This window comes from Mytilus californianus, unplaced genomic scaffold (assembly GCF_021869535.1).
Source record: "Mytilus californianus isolate M0D057914Y unplaced genomic scaffold, xbMytCali1.0.p SCAF_12, whole genome shotgun sequence".
Taxonomy (NCBI): Eukaryota; Metazoa; Mollusca; class Bivalvia; order Mytilida; family Mytilidae; genus Mytilus; species Mytilus californianus.
This window is the reverse complement of record NW_026262604.1, coordinates 3,431,539-3,451,647: the sequence shown is the minus strand read 5'-3', so window position 1 is coordinate 3,451,647 and position 20,109 is coordinate 3,431,539. Positions and strand designations below refer to the sequence as shown.

At 35.9% G+C, this 20,109-nt stretch overlaps 1 long non-coding RNA gene and 21 other non-coding genes across 22 annotated transcripts; 11 read left to right on the top strand and 11 right to left on the bottom strand.

Moving 5' to 3' along the window:
* Positions 1–505: 505 nt before the first annotated feature.
* Positions 506–576, top strand: Trnag-gcc (transfer RNA glycine (anticodon GCC)). The gene has a single exon. It is a non-coding gene; the product is annotated as a tRNA-Gly (tRNA).
* A 624-nt stretch (positions 577–1,200) lies between these two features.
* Positions 1,201–1,272, bottom strand: Trnae-uuc (transfer RNA glutamic acid (anticodon UUC)). Its single transcript has one exon. It is a non-coding gene; the product is annotated as a tRNA-Glu (tRNA).
* A 638-nt stretch (positions 1,273–1,910) lies between these two features.
* Positions 1,911–1,981, top strand: Trnag-gcc (transfer RNA glycine (anticodon GCC)). The gene has a single exon. It is a non-coding gene; the product is annotated as a tRNA-Gly (tRNA).
* Positions 1,982–2,605: 624 nt separating this feature from the next.
* Positions 2,606–2,677, bottom strand: Trnae-uuc (transfer RNA glutamic acid (anticodon UUC)). The gene has a single exon. It is a non-coding gene; the product is annotated as a tRNA-Glu (tRNA).
* A 638-nt stretch (positions 2,678–3,315) lies between these two features.
* Trnag-gcc (transfer RNA glycine (anticodon GCC)) lies at positions 3,316–3,386 on the top strand. The gene has a single exon. It is a non-coding gene; the product is annotated as a tRNA-Gly (tRNA).
* A 624-nt stretch (positions 3,387–4,010) lies between these two features.
* Trnae-uuc (transfer RNA glutamic acid (anticodon UUC)) lies at positions 4,011–4,082 on the bottom strand. The gene has a single exon. It is a non-coding gene; the product is annotated as a tRNA-Glu (tRNA).
* Positions 4,083–4,720: 638 nt separating this feature from the next.
* Trnag-gcc (transfer RNA glycine (anticodon GCC)) lies at positions 4,721–4,791 on the top strand. Its single transcript has one exon. It is a non-coding gene; the product is annotated as a tRNA-Gly (tRNA).
* A 624-nt stretch (positions 4,792–5,415) lies between these two features.
* Trnae-uuc (transfer RNA glutamic acid (anticodon UUC)) lies at positions 5,416–5,487 on the bottom strand. Its single transcript has one exon. It is a non-coding gene; the product is annotated as a tRNA-Glu (tRNA).
* Positions 5,488–6,125: 638 nt separating this feature from the next.
* Positions 6,126–6,196, top strand: Trnag-gcc (transfer RNA glycine (anticodon GCC)). Its single transcript has one exon. It is a non-coding gene; the product is annotated as a tRNA-Gly (tRNA).
* A 624-nt stretch (positions 6,197–6,820) lies between these two features.
* Trnae-uuc (transfer RNA glutamic acid (anticodon UUC)) lies at positions 6,821–6,892 on the bottom strand. Its single transcript has one exon. It is a non-coding gene; the product is annotated as a tRNA-Glu (tRNA).
* A 1,442-nt stretch (positions 6,893–8,334) lies between these two features.
* Positions 8,335–12,042, bottom strand: LOC127721225 (uncharacterized). The gene is made up of 3 exons (XR_007991082.1): positions 11,412–12,042; positions 9,325–9,434; positions 8,335–8,454 (listed from the first exon to the last, which is right to left on the bottom strand). It is a non-coding gene; the product is annotated as an uncharacterized LOC127721225 (long non-coding RNA).
* Positions 12,043–12,774: 732 nt separating this feature from the next.
* Positions 12,775–12,845, top strand: Trnag-gcc (transfer RNA glycine (anticodon GCC)). The gene has a single exon. It is a non-coding gene; the product is annotated as a tRNA-Gly (tRNA).
* A 624-nt stretch (positions 12,846–13,469) lies between these two features.
* Trnae-uuc (transfer RNA glutamic acid (anticodon UUC)) lies at positions 13,470–13,541 on the bottom strand. Its single transcript has one exon. It is a non-coding gene; the product is annotated as a tRNA-Glu (tRNA).
* A 638-nt stretch (positions 13,542–14,179) lies between these two features.
* Trnag-gcc (transfer RNA glycine (anticodon GCC)) lies at positions 14,180–14,250 on the top strand. Its single transcript has one exon. It is a non-coding gene; the product is annotated as a tRNA-Gly (tRNA).
* A 624-nt stretch (positions 14,251–14,874) lies between these two features.
* On the bottom strand, positions 14,875–14,946 carry Trnae-uuc (transfer RNA glutamic acid (anticodon UUC)). The gene has a single exon. It is a non-coding gene; the product is annotated as a tRNA-Glu (tRNA).
* A 638-nt stretch (positions 14,947–15,584) lies between these two features.
* Positions 15,585–15,655, top strand: Trnag-gcc (transfer RNA glycine (anticodon GCC)). The gene has a single exon. It is a non-coding gene; the product is annotated as a tRNA-Gly (tRNA).
* A 624-nt stretch (positions 15,656–16,279) lies between these two features.
* Trnae-uuc (transfer RNA glutamic acid (anticodon UUC)) lies at positions 16,280–16,351 on the bottom strand. Its single transcript has one exon. It is a non-coding gene; the product is annotated as a tRNA-Glu (tRNA).
* A 638-nt stretch (positions 16,352–16,989) lies between these two features.
* On the top strand, positions 16,990–17,060 carry Trnag-gcc (transfer RNA glycine (anticodon GCC)). Its single transcript has one exon. It is a non-coding gene; the product is annotated as a tRNA-Gly (tRNA).
* Positions 17,061–17,684: 624 nt separating this feature from the next.
* Trnae-uuc (transfer RNA glutamic acid (anticodon UUC)) lies at positions 17,685–17,756 on the bottom strand. Its single transcript has one exon. It is a non-coding gene; the product is annotated as a tRNA-Glu (tRNA).
* A 638-nt stretch (positions 17,757–18,394) lies between these two features.
* On the top strand, positions 18,395–18,465 carry Trnag-gcc (transfer RNA glycine (anticodon GCC)). Its single transcript has one exon. It is a non-coding gene; the product is annotated as a tRNA-Gly (tRNA).
* A 624-nt stretch (positions 18,466–19,089) lies between these two features.
* Positions 19,090–19,161, bottom strand: Trnae-uuc (transfer RNA glutamic acid (anticodon UUC)). The gene has a single exon. It is a non-coding gene; the product is annotated as a tRNA-Glu (tRNA).
* A 638-nt stretch (positions 19,162–19,799) lies between these two features.
* Positions 19,800–19,870, top strand: Trnag-gcc (transfer RNA glycine (anticodon GCC)). The gene has a single exon. It is a non-coding gene; the product is annotated as a tRNA-Gly (tRNA).
* Positions 19,871–20,109: the final 239 nt, after the last annotated feature.

Below are 20,109 nucleotides of genomic sequence, written 5' to 3'. Positions count from 1 at the left end.
AATTTTACCAGGTTGTAAATATCGGAAGCAGAAACCGTTCAATATAAAGGCGCATTTATTCAGCATAATAATGCATTCAAACATATATATGTGCCATACTGAGTCGACTATACAGTTGAATCAATGTCTAATATGTGTCTGCCATATGAAACCACAACTGAAAATCATGTCACGTTACAGAATTTTTCATTTCGCTATTAATTCTCCTTTGAAAGACTTGATTAATTATCCCTCCCCCTTTTCATATCACGATTTTAACCACGGTAAGTTTCAAATTATACACGAAGCCGACAGTAGCATATTTCTGGTCATTATATTTCAACCACGAGCTGCGATTACACTGCGGCTGAACAGATGGGATCTAAATTAACGTCGATTTCCTCTTGTCAAATATATTTGTGTCGCGTTTCTGCCGACAACGTCAGTATGACTAACATGCTATATACCATACATATCAGGTAACATGTGTCCATATATGATCAAGTTAAACACTAAGTAGTTATAAGCATCGGTGGTTCAGTGGTAGAATGCTCGCCTGCCACGCGGGCGGCCCGGGTTCGATTCCCGGCCGATGCATTTCTTTTTTCGTCTCTTTCAAAGTTTTCAATTGATTAGCGGCCAATAGAGTACGCGGCACATAACTGTATCATCCATGGATAGTTGTGCATCCATGTAAATTCACGCCAAGAGAAATTTATGTGATACTATCATTTCAAATATACTCCTCTCTCTTCAGAGGTCAATCTTGAACACTATACAAATAAATTGTTGATAACGCACTGTATAAGTGTGCCAGGAGTGAATAGCTCCTGTTCTGCGATTAAGTAGTGGAGAGGAATCGTAGAGCTAGAGTAGCAAACACAGGAAATTAAGTTATTGTATCTAACTTATACCCCGATGGGATGATGTCATAACAACAGACTAAATGACAAGAAATGCATAAACATCAACATGACTTTAAAACAGAAAATCATTATTTGCGAAAGAACATTCTTATGTAGGTGTGATGGTCACCCATCTCATTCCGGTCTCGGTTTCATTGACACTTGAAGGCACATCACTGTGGAAGATGCAAACTGCATGATAATATATGCTGCGAGAATTAATTGCAATTTATTTCGCTTAGATGATTCTGTGAATCCTTTTTTCATCTTTTTCATGAAATGTTACATGTTTCACCCGATCACAAAAAAATTAAAGCTCCGACGCCGGGAATCGAACCCGGGCCGTCTGGGTGAAAACCAGAAATCCTAACCACTAGACCACATCGGACTTAGTATAACAAGCTAAAATTAAGCTATATATTAAAGCGTTCTTGCCGAGCCTAATACATTTATGATTGTGTCAACATATGATAAATATGATTCAGCTGACAGCCTGACAGGAGAGTATTCAAAGCTCACACAATTTTACCAGGTTGTAAATATCGGAAGCAGAAACCGTTCAATATAAAGGCGCATTTATTCAGCATAATAATGCATTCAAACATATATATGTGCCATACTGAGTCGACTATACAGTTGAATCAATGTCTAATATGTGTCTGCCATATGAAACCACAACTGAAAATCATGTCACGTTACAGAATTTTTCATTTCGCTATTAATTCTCCTTTGAAAGACTTGATTAATTATCCCTCCCCCTTTTCATATCACGATTTTAACCACGGTAAGTTTCAAATTATACACGAAGCCGACAGTAGCATATTTCTGGTCATTATATTTCAACCACGAGCTGCGATTACACTGCGGCTGAACAGATGGGATCTAAATTAACGTCGATTTCCTCTTGTCAAATATATTTGTGTCGCGTTTCTGCCGACAACGTCAGTATGATTAACATGCTATATACCATACATATCAGGTAACATGTGTCCATATATGATCAAGTTAAACACTAAGTAGTTATAAGCATCGGTGGTTCAGTGGTAGAATGCTCGCCTGCCACGCGGGCGGCCCGGGTTCGATTCCCGGCCGATGCATTTCTTTTTTCGTCTCTTTCAAAGTTTTCAATTGATTAGCGGCCAATAGAGTACGCGGCACATAACTGTATCATCCATGGATAGTTGTGCATCCATGTAAATTCACGCCAAGAGAAATTTATCTGATACTATCATTTCAAATATACTCCTCTCTCTTCAGAGGTCAATCTTGAACACTATACAAATAAATTGTTGATAACGCACTGTATAAGTGTGCCAGGAGTGAATAGCTCCTGTTCTGCGATTAAGTAGTGGAGAGGAATCGTAGAGCTAGAGTAGCAAACACAGGAAATTAAGTTATTGTATCTAACTTATACCCCGATGGGATGATGTCATAACAACAGACTAAATGACAAGAAATGCATAAACATCAACATGACTTTAAAACAGAAAATCATTATTTGCGAAAGAACATTCTTATGTAGGTGTGATGGTCACCCATCTCATTCCGGTCTCGGTTTCATTGACACTTGAAGGCACATCACTGTGGAAGATGCAAACTGCATGATAATATATGCTGCGAGAATTAATTGCAATTTATTTCGCTTAGATGATTCTGTGAATCCTTTTTTCATCTTTTTCATGAAATGTTACATGTTTCACCCGATCACAAAAAAATTAAAGCTCCGACGCCGGGAATCGAACCAGGGCCGTCTGGGTGAAAATCAGAAATCCTAACCACTAGACCACATCGGACTTAGTATAACAAGCTAAAATTAAGCTATATATTAAAGCGTTCTTGCCGAGCCTAATACATTTATGATTGTGTCAACATATGATAAATATGATTCAGCTGACAGCCTGACAGGAGAGTATTCAAAGCTCACACAATTTTACCAGGTTGTAAATATCGGAAGCAGAAACCGTTCAATATAAAGGCGCATTTATTCAGCATAATAATGCATTCAAACATATATATGTGCCATACTGAGTCGACTATACAGTTGAATCAATGTCTAATATGTGTCTGCCATATGAAACCACAACTGAAAATCATGTCACGTTACAGAATTTTTCATTTCGCTATTAATTCTCCTTTGAAAGACTTGATTAATTATCCCTCCCCCTTTTCATATCACGATTTTAACCACGGTAAGTTTCAAATTATACACGAAGCCGACAGTAGCATATTTCTGGTCATTATATTTCAACCACGAGCTGCGATTACACTGCGGCTGAACAGATGGGATCTAAATTAACGTCGATTTCCTCTTGTCAAATATATTTGTGTCGCGTTTCTGCCGACAACGTCAGTATGACTAACATGCTATATACCATACATATCAGGTAACATGTGTCCATATATGATCAAGTTAAACACTAAGTAGTTATAAGCATCGGTGGTTCAGTGGTAGAATGCTCGCCTGCCACGCGGGCGGCCCGGGTTCGATTCCCGGCCGATGCATTTCTTTTTTCGTCTCTTTCAAAGTTTTCAATTGATTAGCGGCCAATAGAGTACGCGGCACATAACTGTATCATCCATGGATAGTTGTGCATCCATGTAAATTCACGCCAAGAGAAATTTATGTGATACTATCATTTCAAATATACTCCTCTCTCTTCAGAGGTCAATCTTGAACACTATACAAATAAATTGTTGATAACGCACTGTATAAGTGTGCCAGGAGTGAATAGCTCCTGTTCTGCGATTAAGTAGTGGAGAGGAATCGTAGAGCTAGAGTAGCAAACACAGGAAATTAAGTTATTGTATCTAACTTATACCCCGATGGGATGATGTCATAACAACAGACTAAATGACAAGAAATGCATAAACATCAACATGACTTTAAAACAGAAAATCATTATTTGCGAAAGAACATTCTTATGTAGGTGTGATGGTCACCCATCTCATTCCGGTCTCGGTTTCATTGACACTTGAAGGCACATCACTGTGGAAGATGCAAACTGCATGATAATATATGCTGCGAGAATTAATTGCAATTTATTTCGCTTAGATGATTCTGTGAATCCTTTTTTCATCTTTTTCATGAAATGTTACATGTTTCACCCGATCACAAAAAAATTAAAGCTCCGACGCCGGGAATCGAACCCGGGCCGTCTGGGTGAAAACCAGAAATCCTAACCACTAGACCACATCGGACTTAGTATAACAAGCTAAAATTAAGCTATATATTAAAGCGTTCTTGCCGAGCCTAATACATTTATGATTGTGTCAACATATGATAAATATGATTCAGCTGACAGCCTGACAGGAGAGTATTCAAAGCTCACACAATTTTACCAGGTTGTAAATATCGGAAGCAGAAACCGTTCAATATAAAGGCGCATTTATTCAGCATAATAATGCATTCAAACATATATATGTGCCATACTGAGTCGACTATACAGTTGAATCAATGTCTAATATGTGTCTGCCATATGAAACCACAACTGAAAATCATGTCACGTTACAGAATTTTTCATTTCGCTATTAATTCTCCTTTGAAAGACTTGATTAATTATCCCTCCCCCTTTTCATATCACGATTTTAACCACGGTAAGTTTCAAATTATACACGAAGCCGACAGTAGCATATTTCTGGTCATTATATTTCAACCACGAGCTGCGATTACACTGCGGCTGAACAGATGGGATCTAAATTAACGTCGATTTCCTCTTGTCAAATATATTTGTGTCGCGTTTCTGCCGACAACGTCAGTATGATTAACATGCTATATACCATACATATCAGGTAACATGTGTCCATATATGATCAAGTTAAACACTAAGTAGTTATAAGCATCGGTGGTTCAGTGGTAGAATGCTCGCCTGCCACGCGGGCGGCCCGGGTTCGATTCCCGGCCGATGCATTTCTTTTTTCGTCTCTTTCAAAGTTTTCAATTGATTAGCGGCCAATAGAGTACGCGGCACATAACTGTATCATCCATGGATAGTTGTGCATCCATGTAAATTCACGCCAAGAGAAATTTATCTGATACTATCATTTCAAATATACTCCTCTCTCTTCAGAGGTCAATCTTGAACACTATACAAATAAATTGTTGATAACGCACTGTATAAGTGTGCCAGGAGTGAATAGCTCCTGTTCTGCGATTAAGTAGTGGAGAGGAATCGTAGAGCTAGAGTAGCAAACACAGGAAATTAAGTTATTGTATCTAACTTATACCCCGATGGGATGATGTCATAACAACAGACTAAATGACAAGAAATGCATAAACATCAACATGACTTTAAAACAGAAAATCATTATTTGCGAAAGAACATTCTTATGTAGGTGTGATGGTCACCCATCTCATTCCGGTCTCGGTTTCATTGACACTTGAAGGCACATCACTGTGGAAGATGCAAACTGCATGATAATATATGCTGCGAGAATTAATTGCAATTTATTTCGCTTAGATGATTCTGTGAATCCTTTTTTCATCTTTTTCATGAAATGTTACATGTTTCACCCGATCACAAAAAAATTAAAGCTCCGACGCCGGGAATCGAACCAGGGCCGTCTGGGTGAAAATCAGAAATCCTAACCACTAGACCACATCGGACTTAGTATAACAAGCTAAAATTAAGCTATATATTAAAGCGTTCTTGCCGAGCCTAATACATTTATGATTGTGTCAACATATGATAAATATGATTCAGCTGACAGCCTGACAGGAGAGTATTCAAAGCTCACACAATTTTACCAGGTTGTAAATATCGGAAGCAGAAACCGTTCAATATAAAGGCGCATTTATTCAGCATAATAATGCATTCAAACATATATATGTGCCATACTGAGTCGACTATACAGTTGAATCAATGTCTAATATGTGTCTGCCATATGAAACCACAACTGAAAATCATGTCACGTTACAGAATTTTTCATTTCGCTATTAATTCTCCTTTGAAAGACTTGATTAATTATCCCTCCCCCTTTTCATATCACGATTTTAACCACGGTAAGTTTCAAATTATACACGAAGCCGACAGTAGCATATTTCTGGTCATTATATTTCAACCACGAGCTGCGATTACACTGCGGCTGAACAGATGGGATCTAAATTAACGTCGATTTCCTCTTGTCAAATATATTTGTGTCGCGTTTCTGCCGACAACGTCAGTATGATTAACATGCTATATACCATACATATCAGGTAACATGTGTCCATATATGATCAAGTTAAACACTAAGTAGTTATAAGCATCGGTGGTTCAGTGGTAGAATGCTCGCCTGCCACGCGGGCGGCCCGGGTTCGATTCCCGGCCGATGCATTTCTTTTTTCGTCTCTTTCAAAGTTTTCAATTGATTAGCGGCCAATAGAGTACGCGGCACATAACTGTATCATCCATGGATAGTTGTGCATCCATGTAAATTCACGCCAAGAGAAATTTATCTGATACTATCATTTCAAATATACTCCTCTCTCTTCAGAGGTCAATCTTGAACACTATACAAATAAATTGTTGATAACGCACTGTATAAGTGTGCCAGGAGTGAATAGCTCCTGTTCTGCGATTAAGTAGTGGAGAGGAATCGTAGAGCTAGAGTAGCAAACACAGGAAATTAAGTTATTGTATCTAACTTATACCCCGATGGGATGATGTCATAACAACAGACTAAATGACAAGAAATGCATAAACATCAACATGACTTTAAAACAGAAAATCATTATTTGCGAAAGAACATTCTTATGTAGGTGTGATGGTCACCCATCTCATTCCGGTCTCGGTTTCATTGACACTTGAAGGCACATCACTGTGGAAGATGCAAACTGCATGATAATATATGCTGCGAGAATTAATTGCAATTTATTTCGCTTAGATGATTCTGTGAATCCTTTTTTCATCTTTTTCATGAAATGTTACATGTTTCACCCGATCACAAAAAAATTAAAGCTCCGACGCCGGGAATCGAACCCGGGCCGTCTGGGTGAAAACCAGAAATCCTAACCACTAGACCACATCGGACTTAGTATAACAAGCTAAAATTAAGCTATATATTAAAGCGTTCTTGCCGAGCCTAATACATTTATGATTGTGTCAACATATGATAAATATGATTCAGCTGACAGCCTGACAGGAGAGTATTCAAAGCTCACACAATTTTACCAGGTTGTAAATATCGGAAGCAGAAACCGTTCAATATAAAGGCGCATTTATTCAGCATAATAATGCATTCAAACATATATATGTGCCATACTGAGTCGACTATACAGTTGAATCAATGACTACCCAGCAAACACAAAAACATCTTTAAAATGTTTTTAAAATGTTGTGTCTAATGTCATGAAAATATCACAAAAAAACGTGAGAAAAACATTAAATGTATGGTAGAATATATATCGCTAAAACGTTTTCTAATATATTTTCTAAAATATTTGCATAATATAATTAAAATGTTGTAAAGAAATATCATGATAATGTGAAAAACAATGGCGTATAAAACATTTTGATAATCTTTTAAAAAAATATTTTCTAGAAATATTTTCTGAACGTTTGAAAAATATCATGAACATCAAATAATGTTATAAAAATGTTTTTTGGATGTTTTCTTGCAAGTGAGACTGTTAAGAAGATGTTTTTGGTTGATATCTAGATCATATCAATAAAAAAATGTCTGTACTTTTAATTGAGTTTCCTGCTTTTTTAAATAACAAATCATTAGTTAAATTAATTTATACACAGTGATTAATTCTATACATGTATACAAACAAGAATAAATCAGTTGTTTTGCTAAGCATATGAAATTCACAATTCAAAGTCTCTAAAAACAAGAAGTATCTACAAATTTTGACACATCCAAAATGGCAGACACAACTCATCATGGTCAAGCCACTTACCAAATATGAAGTCATTCTGTTCATCAGCATTACTAATTAAAGTAATGAAAAATTTGAGAACATTCAAAATTTTGAAATACAAAGTATAAGCAAACAGGAAACAGGTGCCAGATACAAAAATGTTCACACATCACAGTTCATCACTATCAAGCAGCTCATTAAATATGAACTCATCTTTATCAGCAGTTTTGTGAAAAACAGCACTTGATGAAAATATTTGTTGGACAAAATCCGACAAATATAGGTGGACAGATGACAGACAGTGCAAGAAAACCCACATTCCAACCACAATGGTATAATGTTTAGTTTTTCACTCTCAACTTTTATTACCTATCTTATACACATCATGCATATGTCAACCTGAACATGCATGACATATATGCCATTGGACATTATGCAAATATTATACACATTTTTAAGTTCAAGTTACATTGACTAAAACTTGTGTCCCAAATTCAGATTTCTCAATACAACTTCTCTTTCTAAACTAAAACGCTACACTTCTAATAGGGTTACATCTTAAGTCAATAATCATTGATAATTGGCTGAACAGATGAGAACAAAACACCATTTTACATCAACTATTTGATTTATTTAAGAATAAATTGAAAAAGTCAATCAATTGTCTTATTCAAAATCACTAGGAATGTCTTGTAGTGTCTTATATCTTTTTCTTGCTGTGCCATGCTTCTGAAAAAAAAATTAATCTTACATTCATATATGAACTTCTTGCACATTCCTTTATTATAGAACGATTCAAGTTGCCTGAAGGATATACATCCCCTCCCCTTTAAAGTTTTGAAACAAATAACGATGATAGTCTGTCGGAAGGGGACTATAAATGGCTGACCGTGTTAAGAGAGAGCAATATGCCACGCTGAACTTCATTTAGTTATTAAAAAAAAACACATAAAAAACTTTAGACTAGATATGTGTCCAGTCCAGAGTCTTATTTCATTATACTCGTTGATTGTTGTCTATCATATTTTTTTTTCTTTTATTGTTTTGTATAAATCAGGCTGTTGTTTTTCTTGGTTTTTTTTAGTTTTCATTAAATGCATTGTATCATGTAAGGGCCTTTAAAAGCCCTGCTACATAATGTCATTAAACATCTTATTGTCCTTTTTAAGTGTTAAACTCTGTAGAGTGACATAGTTTATAACTTGTCATTTGTATCTAAGGGCATATGATACAGTCCTAGAAGTATACTATAGGCACATAATAACTTATCGAAGTGTTACGCATTGTTTTTGCAATGATGATAATAATATAACTTAACTTCCGAGAAACACACAGATGTCATTAAATGAGTTGTTTATACATGTATGTATTTGAAATACTTCAAAGGAAAGCAAATATGTTTATGAAAGCACACTGTTGGACTAAAAGATTGATTTAAATAAACAACTTGTTTCTATTTTGTCACAAAAAATATAATTTATTCAAATATCCAGATATCTTTTCTGTATTGTATGCCCTTAATCTTGAATGTAATGCATTGTGTATGCTAAATATTTGAATTAAATATGGAATAACAGTAATTCTGTATGAAAATCTTACTTCAAAAAAAAATTCTCCTGAAAGGTTGTAGACATTACAAAGAACCTGCGCCACTTCCAAATTGTAAACCTGCATATTGAACTTGTCCTTTGTGGCTTTTCTTTTAGCTCCTGTTAAAAAATAAAAGATACATAGTATATACATTGTGTGTATGAAGCAATAAATATAGTTTTAAGCAACAGTTTATATTATCTTGCTTGTGCTGAAGTCTTACATAGTCTTTGTAATGTTCATTAAGCTGTTAAGGGAAATTTAATTTACTGTTTTGCAAATACATACATACACTGATTTTACTAGAAAAAAAAATCTCCATATTCAAATGGTGCTTATATTAGTGTTATTGTAACTTGTTTGTGTGCCTCGGAAACAAGGTATTGAGTCATGCTTATTGCAATAGTTGTTGTTGGTTTACAGTCAGAGATATTACTCTATAGGGTTATTACAGAAAATAACTTGCGTGTGTTATTACAGATACTTTCATGAGTTATCTACTCTTTATTCCTTAAATTTTCTAAATCTGTAATAACATATGTTTGTTATTTGTAAAATAAATCAAAAATATTTTAATTTATAGTGGGCTCTAGGGAACTCTTGAGACTTTGCGCAGAAACTAAATGCATAGCCTTGATAACTAATTTTTAAATTAAATTAATACATTTTTGATTAACCATGGTAAATCAATGAGACAAGGCTTTTAAGGGATAAACTTAGCTGTAATAACAAGGCTTAGTTATTAAAGGAATGTAACTTATTATATGAGACACTTGGGAATCACTGGGAAGCTTGGCAGAACCTCATTACATGCTCTGGTCATTATTTCTTACAATAAATTAAAATACATTGTAATTACGCATGATGTATGTCTCAGCAAATGCTTTGGAGTGATATAGAGAAGCTGTGATAACACCCTTTAGTTATTACAGGCATATATTTTCTGTAATAACATAGGTATACTATTCAAAATTGTCAAACTATGAACTGTTATATCTTTCTATAGTTAAGTATACATAAAGACAATAGTAATATCAATAGAACTTGCATACATTTTAACTAAACTAATGATGTATATTGTCCCTTTGAAACATGTAACATACATATGTTATCACAGTTCTTTGATTTTTCAGTCCACAGTAACAAATGTATGTTATTTTTCTGTAATAACCCTATAGAGTTATATCCCTGACTGGTTTAAGTCTGTCAAATTTCTTTTTCATAATACATGTATGTATTTAATGTATGCAGTTAGTTGTTTTGTTTCAATTGTGTTGAGAAAAATTTAACATTTGTTTGTCAAGGCTTCAAAGTGGACTATATGGCATTGGTTTTCTCAGTTTTGAAAGCCGTACAGTGACTTATAATTTCTTTTATCCAAGTCATTTAAATTCTGGTGGATAGCTGTCTCATACACCTTATCGCTATTTCAGTATTTGGAAATCTGTCCCGCTTGAACTTTTTACGTCAGCATACGTCATACAATAATACACCTTATCGCTATTCCCGCTTGACCCGAGAATCTATCCTGCTTGAACTTTTGATGTCAAACAACAATCACTTTTCCATTGTGGCATCAGATATTTTTTATGATGATGTCAAAATTTTAAGGGAACTTGTGACAGTTGTGTGATGTCCAGTAATGGCGGACAAATAGTGATAAGGTGTATTACTTTCAATTGTGGTGTCAAATATTTTCTAATATGACGTCAACATTTTACGGGAACTTTTGTGATGTCCATGGCCAGTAATGGCGGACAAATAGCGATAAGGTGTATTGGCAATCAATTCAAACACACAAGCCACATATCCTTATAATATTTTTATATCAATGAACAAATTCATAATTGGTGTACGTAGATGCTTGAACAGTGGCGGATTTAGGGGCCCCGACCCCCTTATGGAGCTACTTATAAGATAAATGTATAGACTATTTACAAGTATCACTCCAAACGTTTGCTTGCCTTGGGCAGGGGCCCCCTTTTTTTCAAAACCTTGATCCGCACCTCCAGAAACAGATGTAATTTGGTTCCGATTATGATTGAACACACACAATGAATGCACAAGTTTCATCTTAACAGATTAATCATTCTTACCAAGTGAGTATATATCGCGTAACAAACAATTTTCTTGGCTCTCTTTGTTGATATCCTGTCTTCGTTTCGAAATTCAAATTTCAAAATCAATTCCGGTGATAAAACAAAAGTCGATTCCGGAAAAGGTCGGTTTTCCGTAAGGCATATAAACGATACGAAAATTGAACTTAGTACAGTTACAGTTTTCATTTCTTAATTTCTAAAATATACACGAACGAAATGAATAAACATTAAAGAACGGTGATTGTTTATCTATACATTATTGCTTAATTTAATGTTGACTCTTTTGAATTTTAATATAAGAAGGAATAAAATCTGACTTCAAGGATCTTCAAGATATCAATTAAGGATTTCAACCATAGTATCTTGCTTGTCATGAAATGTAGTACTATATCTTATCCTGAAAAAAACGAGCTAATTCCACAAAACGTTGTTTGTGGGGTTTTGAATAAAGTTTAAATAAAATGTTATTTTTATATCCGTAAAATGTTGAATAAAATATCAGTAAGGCTATTAAGTAATGTGTATGTCAAAATATTTTAAAGAAAACATTTAGCTGATATTTTTCAGATGTTTTATGTAAAACATTTTAATTTTACGTTATAAAACATTTTATGCAAATAGCAAAACTATATTTTCTGTAAAACATTTTTTTGCAGAATGTTTTTTGGATATTTGGAAAATATTTACTCTAAATGTTGTTAAAATATAAAATACCAATTGAAGAAAATATTATTTGTTTTATATTATAAAATATCTACGGGATATTTTAGAACAATGTTTGAGAACATGAATAAAAGATATTAGCAAATAATATTTTGTTAATGTTGTAAAAACATTTTACTTAAATGTTAGAAATAAAACATTTCAAAAACAATAAAATAAACATTTTTTTTATGTTTAACTGATATCTTATTGAAATATTTTGTGAGAGACGTCCATATGACATTTAAAAAATGTTTTTAAAATGTTGTGTGTTTGCTGGGTAATATGTGTCTGCCATATGAAACCACAACTGAAAATCATGTCACGTTACAGAATTTTTCATTTCGCTATTAATTCTCCTTTGAAAGACTTGATTAATTATCCCTCCCCCTTTTCATATCACGATTTTAACCACGGTAAGTTTCAAATTATACACGAAGCCGACAGTAGCATATTTCTGGTCATTATATTTCAACCACGAGCTGCGATTACACTGCGGCTGAACAGATGGGATCTAAATTAACGTCGATTTCCTCTTGTCAAATATATTTGTGTCGCGTTTCTGCCGACAACGTCAGTATGATTAACATGCTATATACCATACATATCAGGTAACATGTGTCCATATATGATCAAGTTAAATACTAAGTAGTTATAAGCATCGGTGGTTCAGTGGTAGAATGCTCGCCTGCCACGCGGGCGGCCCGGGTTCGATTCCCGGCCGATGCATTTCTTTTTTCGTCTCTTTCAAAGTTTTCAATTGATTAGCGGCCAATAGAGTACGCGGCACATAACTGTATCATCCATGGATAGTTGTGCATCCATGTAAATTCACGCCAAGAGAAATTTATCTGATACTATCATTTCAAATATACTCCTCTCTCTTCAGAGGTCAATCTTGAACACTATACAAATAAATTGTTGATAACGCACTGTATAAGTGTGCCAGGAGTGAATAGCTCCTGTTCTGCGATTAAGTAGTGGAGAGGAATCGTAGAGCTAGAGTAGCAAACACAGGAAATTAAGTTATTGTATCTAACTTATACCCCGATGGGATGATGTCATAACAACAGACTAAATGACAAGAAATGCATAAACATCAACATGACTTTAAAACAGAAAATCATTATTTGCGAAAGAACATTCTTATGTAGGTGTGATGGTCACCCATCTCATTCCGGTCTCGGTTTCATTGACACTTGAAGGCACATCACTGTGGAAGATGCAAACTGCATGATAATATATGCTGCGAGAATTAATTGCAATTTATTTCGCTTAGATGATTCTGTGAATCCTTTTTTCATCTTTTTCATGAAATGTTACATGTTTCACCCGATCACAAAAAAATTAAAGCTCCGACGCCGGGAATCGAACCCGGGCCGTCTGGGTGAAAACCAGAAATCCTAACCACTAGACCACATCGGACTTAGTATAACAAGCTAAAATTAAGCTATATATTAAAGCGTTCTTGCCGAGCCTAATACATTTATGATTGTGTCAACATATGATAAATATGATTCAGCTGACAGCCTGACAGGAGAGTATTCAAAGCTCACACAATTTTACCAGGTTGTAAATATCGGAAGCAGAAACCGTTCAATATAAAGGCGCATTTATTCAGCATAATAATGCATTCAAACATATATATGTGCCATACTGAGTCGACTATACAGTTGAATCAATGACTAATATGTGTCTGCCATATGAAACCACAACTGAAAATCATGTCACGTTACAGAATTTTTCATTTCGCTATTAATTCTCCTTTGAAAGACTTGATTAATTATCCCTCCCCCTTTTCATATCACGATTTTAACCACGGTAAGTTTCAAATTATACACGAAGCCGACAGTAGCATATTTCTGGTCATTATATTTCAACCACGAGCTGCGATTACACTGCGGCTGAACAGATGGGATCTAAATTAACGTCGATTTCCTCTTGTCAAATATATTTGTGTCGCGTTTCTGCCGACAACGTCAGTATGATTAACATGCTATATACCATACATATCAGGTAACATGTGTCCATATATGATCAAGTTAAACACTAAGTAGTTATAAGCATCGGTGGTTTAGTGGTAGAATGCTCGCCTGCCACGCGGGCGGCCCGGGTTCGATTCCCGGCCGATGCATTTCTTTTTTCGTCTCTTTCAAAGTTTTCAATTGATTAGCGGCCAATAGAGTACGCGGCACATAACTGTATCATCCATGGATAGTTGTGCATCCATGTAAATTCACGCCAAGAGAAATTTATCTGATACTATCATTTCAAATATACTCCTCTCTCTTCAGAGGTCAATCTTGAACACTATACAAATAAATTGTTGATAACGCACTGTATAAGTGTGCCAGGAGTGAATAGCTCCTGTTCTGCGATTAAGTAGTGGAGAGGAATCGTAGAGCTAGAGTAGCAAACACAGGAAATTAAGTTATTGTATCTAACTTATACCCCGATGGGATGATGTCATAACAACAGACTAAATGACAAGAAATGCATAAACATCAACATGACTTTAAAACAGAAAATCATTATTTGCGAAAGAACATTCTTATGTAGGTGTGATGGTCACCCATCTCATTCCGGTCTCGGTTTCATTGACACTTGAAGGCACATCACTGTGGAAGATGCAAACTGCATGATAATATATGCTGCGAGAATTAATTGCAATTTATTTCGCTTAGATGATTCTGTGAATCCTTTTTTCATCTTTTTCATGAAATGTTACATGTTTCACCCGATCACAAAAAAATTAAAGCTCCGACGCCGGGAATCGAACCCGGGCCGTCTGGGTGAAAACCAGAAATCCTAACCACTAGACCACATCGGACTTAGTATAACAAGCTAAAATTAAGCTATATATTAAAGCGTTCTTACCGAGCCTAATACATTTATGATTGTGTCAACATATGATAAATATGATTCAGCTGACAGCCTGACAGGAGAGTATTCAAAGCTCACACAATTTTACCAGGTTGTAAATATCGGAAGCAGAAACCGTTCAATATAAAGGCGCATTTATTCAGCATAATAATGCATTCAAACATATATATGTGCCATACTGAGTCGACTATACAGTTGAATCAATGACTAATATGTGTCTGCCATATGAAACCACAACTGAAAATCATGTCACGTTACAGAATTTTTCATTTCGCTATTAATTCTCCTTTGAAAGACTTGATTAATTATCCCTCCCCCTTTTCATATCACGATTTTAACCACGGTAAGTTTCAAATTATACACGAAGCCGACAGTAGCATATTTCTGGTCATTATATTTCAACCACGAGCTGCGATTACACTGCGGCTGAACAGATGGGATCTAAATTAACGTCGATTTCCTCTTGTCAAATATATTTGTGTCGCGTTTCTGCCGACAACGTCAGTATGATTAACATGCTATATACCATACATATCAGGTAACATGTGTCCATATATGATCAAGTTAAACACTAAGTAGTTATAAGCATCGGTGGTTCAGTGGTAGAATGCTCGCCTGCCACGCGGGCGGCCCGGGTTCGATTCCCGGCCGATGCATTTCTTTTTTCGTCTCTTTCAAAGTTTTCAATTGATTAGCGGCCAATAGAGTACGCGGCACATAACTGTATCATCCATGGATAGTTGTGCATCCATGTAAATTCACGCCAAGAGAAATTTATCTGATACTATCATTTCAAATATACTCCTCTCTCTTCAGAGGTCAATCTTGAACACTATACAAATAAATTGTTGATAACGCACTGTATAAGTGTGCCAGGAGTGAATAGCTCCTGTTCTGCGATTAAGTAGTGGAGAGGAATCGTAGAGCTAGAGTAGCAAACACAGGAAATTAAGTTATTGTATCTAACTTATACCCCGATGGGATGATGTCATAACAACAGACTAAATGACAAGAAATGCATAAACATCAACATGACTTTAAAACAGAAAATCATTATTTGCGAAAGAACATTCTTATGTAGGTGTGATGGTCACCCATCTCATTCCGGTCTCGGTTTCATTGACACTTGAAGGCACATCACTGTGGAAGATGCAAACTGCATGATAATATATGCTGCGAGAATTAATTGCAATTTATTTCGCTTAGATGATTCTGTAAATCCTTTTTTCATCTTTTTCATGAAATGTTACATGTTTCACCCGATCACAAAAAAATTAAAGCTCCGACGCCGGGAATCGAACCCGGGCCGTCTGGGTGAAAACCAGAAATCCTAACCACTAGACCACATCGGACTTAGTATAACAAGCTAAAATTAAGCTATATATTAAAGCGTTCTTGCCGAGCCTAATACATTTATGATTGTGTCAACATATGATAAATATGATTCAGCTGACAGCCTGACAGGAGAGTATTCAAAGCTCACACAATTTTACCAGGTTGTAAATATCGGAAGCAGAAACCGTTCAATATAAAGGCGCATTTATTCAGCATAATAATGCATTCAAACATATATATGTGCCATACTGAGTCGACTATACAGTTGAATCAATGTCTAATATGTGTCTGCCATATGAAACCACAACTGAAAATCATGTCACGTTACAGAATTTTTCATTTCGCTATTAATTCTCCTTTGAAAGACTTGATTAATTATCCCTCCCCCTTTTCATATCACGATTTTAACCACGGTAAGTTTCAAATTATACACGAAGCCGACAGTAGCATATTTCTGGTCATTATATTTCAACCACGAGCTGCGATTACACTGCGGCTGAACAGATGGGATCTAAATTAACGTCGATTTCCTCTTGTCAAATATATTTGTGTCGCGTTTCTGCCGACAACGTCAGTATGATTAACATGCTATATACCATACATATCAGGTAACATGTGTCCATATATGATCAAGTTAAACACTAAGTAGTTATAAGCATCGGTGGTTCAGTGGTAGAATGCTCGCCTGCCACGCGGGCGGCCCGGGTTCGATTCCCGGCCGATGCATTTCTTTTTTCGTCTCTTTCAAAGTTTTCAATTGATTAGCGGCCAATAGAGTACGCGGCACATAACTGTATCATCCATGGATAGTTGTGCATCCATGTAAATTCACGCCAAGAGAAATTTATCTGATACTATCATTTCAAATATACTCCTCTCTCTTCATAGGTCAATCTTGAACACTATACAAATAAATTGTTGATAACGCACTGTATAAGTGTGCCAGGAGTGAATAGCTCCTGTTCTGCGATTAAGTAGTGGAGAGGAATCGTAGAGCTAGAGTAGCAAACACAGGAAATTAAGTTATTGTATCTAACTTATACCCCGATGGGATGATGTCATAACAACAGACTAAATGACAAGAAATGCATAAACATCAACATGACTTTAAAACAGAAAATCATTATTTGCGAAAGAACATTCTTATGTAGGTGTGATGGTCACCCATCTCATTCCGGTCTCGGTTTCATTGACACTTGAAGGCACATCACTGTGGAAGATGCAAACTGCATGATAATATATGCTGCGAGAATTAATTGCAATTTATTTCGCTTAGATGATTCTGTGAATCCTTTTTTCATCTTTTTCATGAAATGTTACATGTTTCACCCGATCACAAAAAAATTAAAGCTCCGACGCCGGGAATCGAACCCGGGCCGTCTGGGTGAAAACCAGAAATCCTAACCACTAGACCACATCGGACTTAGTATAACAAGCTAAAATTAAGCTATATATTAAAGCGTTCTTGCCGAGCCTAATACATTTATGATTGTGTCAACATATGATAAATATGATTCAGCTGACAGCCTGACAGGAGAGTATTCAAAGCTCACACAATTTTACCAGGTTGTAAATATCGGAAGCAGAAACCGTTCAATATAAAGGCGCATTTATTCAGCATAATAATGCATTCAAACATATATATGTGCCATACTGAGTCGACTATACAGTTGAATCAATGACTAATATGTGTCTGCCATATGAAACCACAACTGAAAATCATGTCACGTTACAGAATTTTTCATTTCGCTATTAATTCTCCTTTGAAAGACTTGATTAATTATCCCTCCCCCTTTTCATATCACGATTTTAACCACGGTAAGTTTCAAATTATACACGAAGCCGACAGTAGCATATTTCTGGTCATTATATTTCAACCACGAGCTGCGATTACACTGCGGCTGAACAGATGGGATCTAAATTAACGTCGATTTCCTCTTGTCAAATATATTTGTGTCGCGTTTCTGCCGACAACGTCAGTATGATTAACATGCTATATACCATACATATCAGGTAACATGTGTCCATATATGATCAAGTTAAACACTAAGTAGTTATAAGCATCGGTGGTTCAGTGGTAGAATGCTCGCCTGCCACGCGGGCGGCCCGGGTTCGATTCCCGGCCGATGCATTTCTTTTTTCGTCTCTTTCAAAGTTTTCAATTGATTAGCGGCCAATAGAGTACGCGGCACATAACTGTATCATCCATGGATAGTTGTGCATCCATGTAAATTCACGCCAAGAGAAATTTATCTGATACTATCATTTCAAATATACTCCTCTCTCTTCAGAGGTCAATCTTGAACACTATACAAATAAATTGTTGATAACGCACTGTATAAGTGTGCCAGGAGTGAATAGCTCCTGTTCTGCGATTAAGTAGTGGAGAGGAATCGTAGAGCTAGAGTAGCAAACACAGGAAATTAAGTTATTGTATCTAACTTATACCCCGATGGGATGATGTCATAACAACAGACTAAATGACAAGAAATGCATAAACATCAACATGACTTTAAAACAGAAAATCATTATTTGCGAAAGAACATTCTTATGTAGGTGTGATGGTCACCCATCTCATTCCGGTCTCGGTTTCATTGACACTTGAAGGCACATCACTGTGGAAGATGCAAACTGCATGATAATATATGCTGCGAGAATTAATTGCAATTTATTTCGCTTAGATGATTCTGTGAATCCTTTTTTCATCTTTTTCATGAAATGTTACATGTTTCACCCGATCACAAAAAAATTAAAGCTCCGACGCCGGGAATCGAACCCGGGCCGTCTGGGTGAAAACCAGAAATCCTAACCACTAGACCACATCGGACTTAGTATAACAAGCTAAAATTAAGCTATATATTAAAGCGTTCTTGCCGAGCCTAATACATTTATGATTGTGTCAACATATGATAAATATGATTCAGCTGACAGCCTGACAGGAGAGTATTCAAAGCTCACACAATTTTACCAGGTTGTAAATATCGGAAGCAGAAACCGTTCAATATAAAGGCGCATTTATTCAGCATAATAATGCATTCAAACATATATATGTGCCATACTGAGTCGACTATACAGTTGAATCAATGACTAATATGTGTCTGCCATATGAAACCACAACTGAAAATCATGTCACGTTACAGAATTTTTCATTTCGCTATTAATTCTCCTTTGAAAGACTTGATTAATTATCCCTCCCCCTTTTCATATCACGATTTTAACCACGGTAAGTTTCAAATTATACACGAAGCCGACAGTAGCATATTTCTGGTCATTATATTTCAACCACGAGCTGCGATTACACTGCGGCTGAACAGATGGGATCTAAATTAACGTCGATTTCCTCTTGTCAAATATATTTGTGTCGCGTTTCTGCCGACAACGTCAGTATGATTAACATGCTATATACCATACATATCAGGTAACATGTGTCCATATATGATCAAGTTAAACACTAAGTAGTTATAAGCATCGGTGGTTCAGTGGTAGAATGCTCGCCTGCCACGCGGGCGGCCCGGGTTCGATTCCCGGCCGATGCATTTCTTTTTTCGTCTCTTTCAAAGTTTTCAATTGATTAGCGGCCAATAGAGTACGCGGCACATAACTGTATCATCCATGGATAGTTGTGCATCCATGTAAATTCACGCCAAGAGAAATTTATCTGATACTATCATTTCAAATATACTCCTCTCTCTTCAGAGGTCAATCTTGAACACTATACAAATAAATTGTTGATAACGCACTGTATAAGTGTGCCAGGAGTGAATAGCTCCTGTTC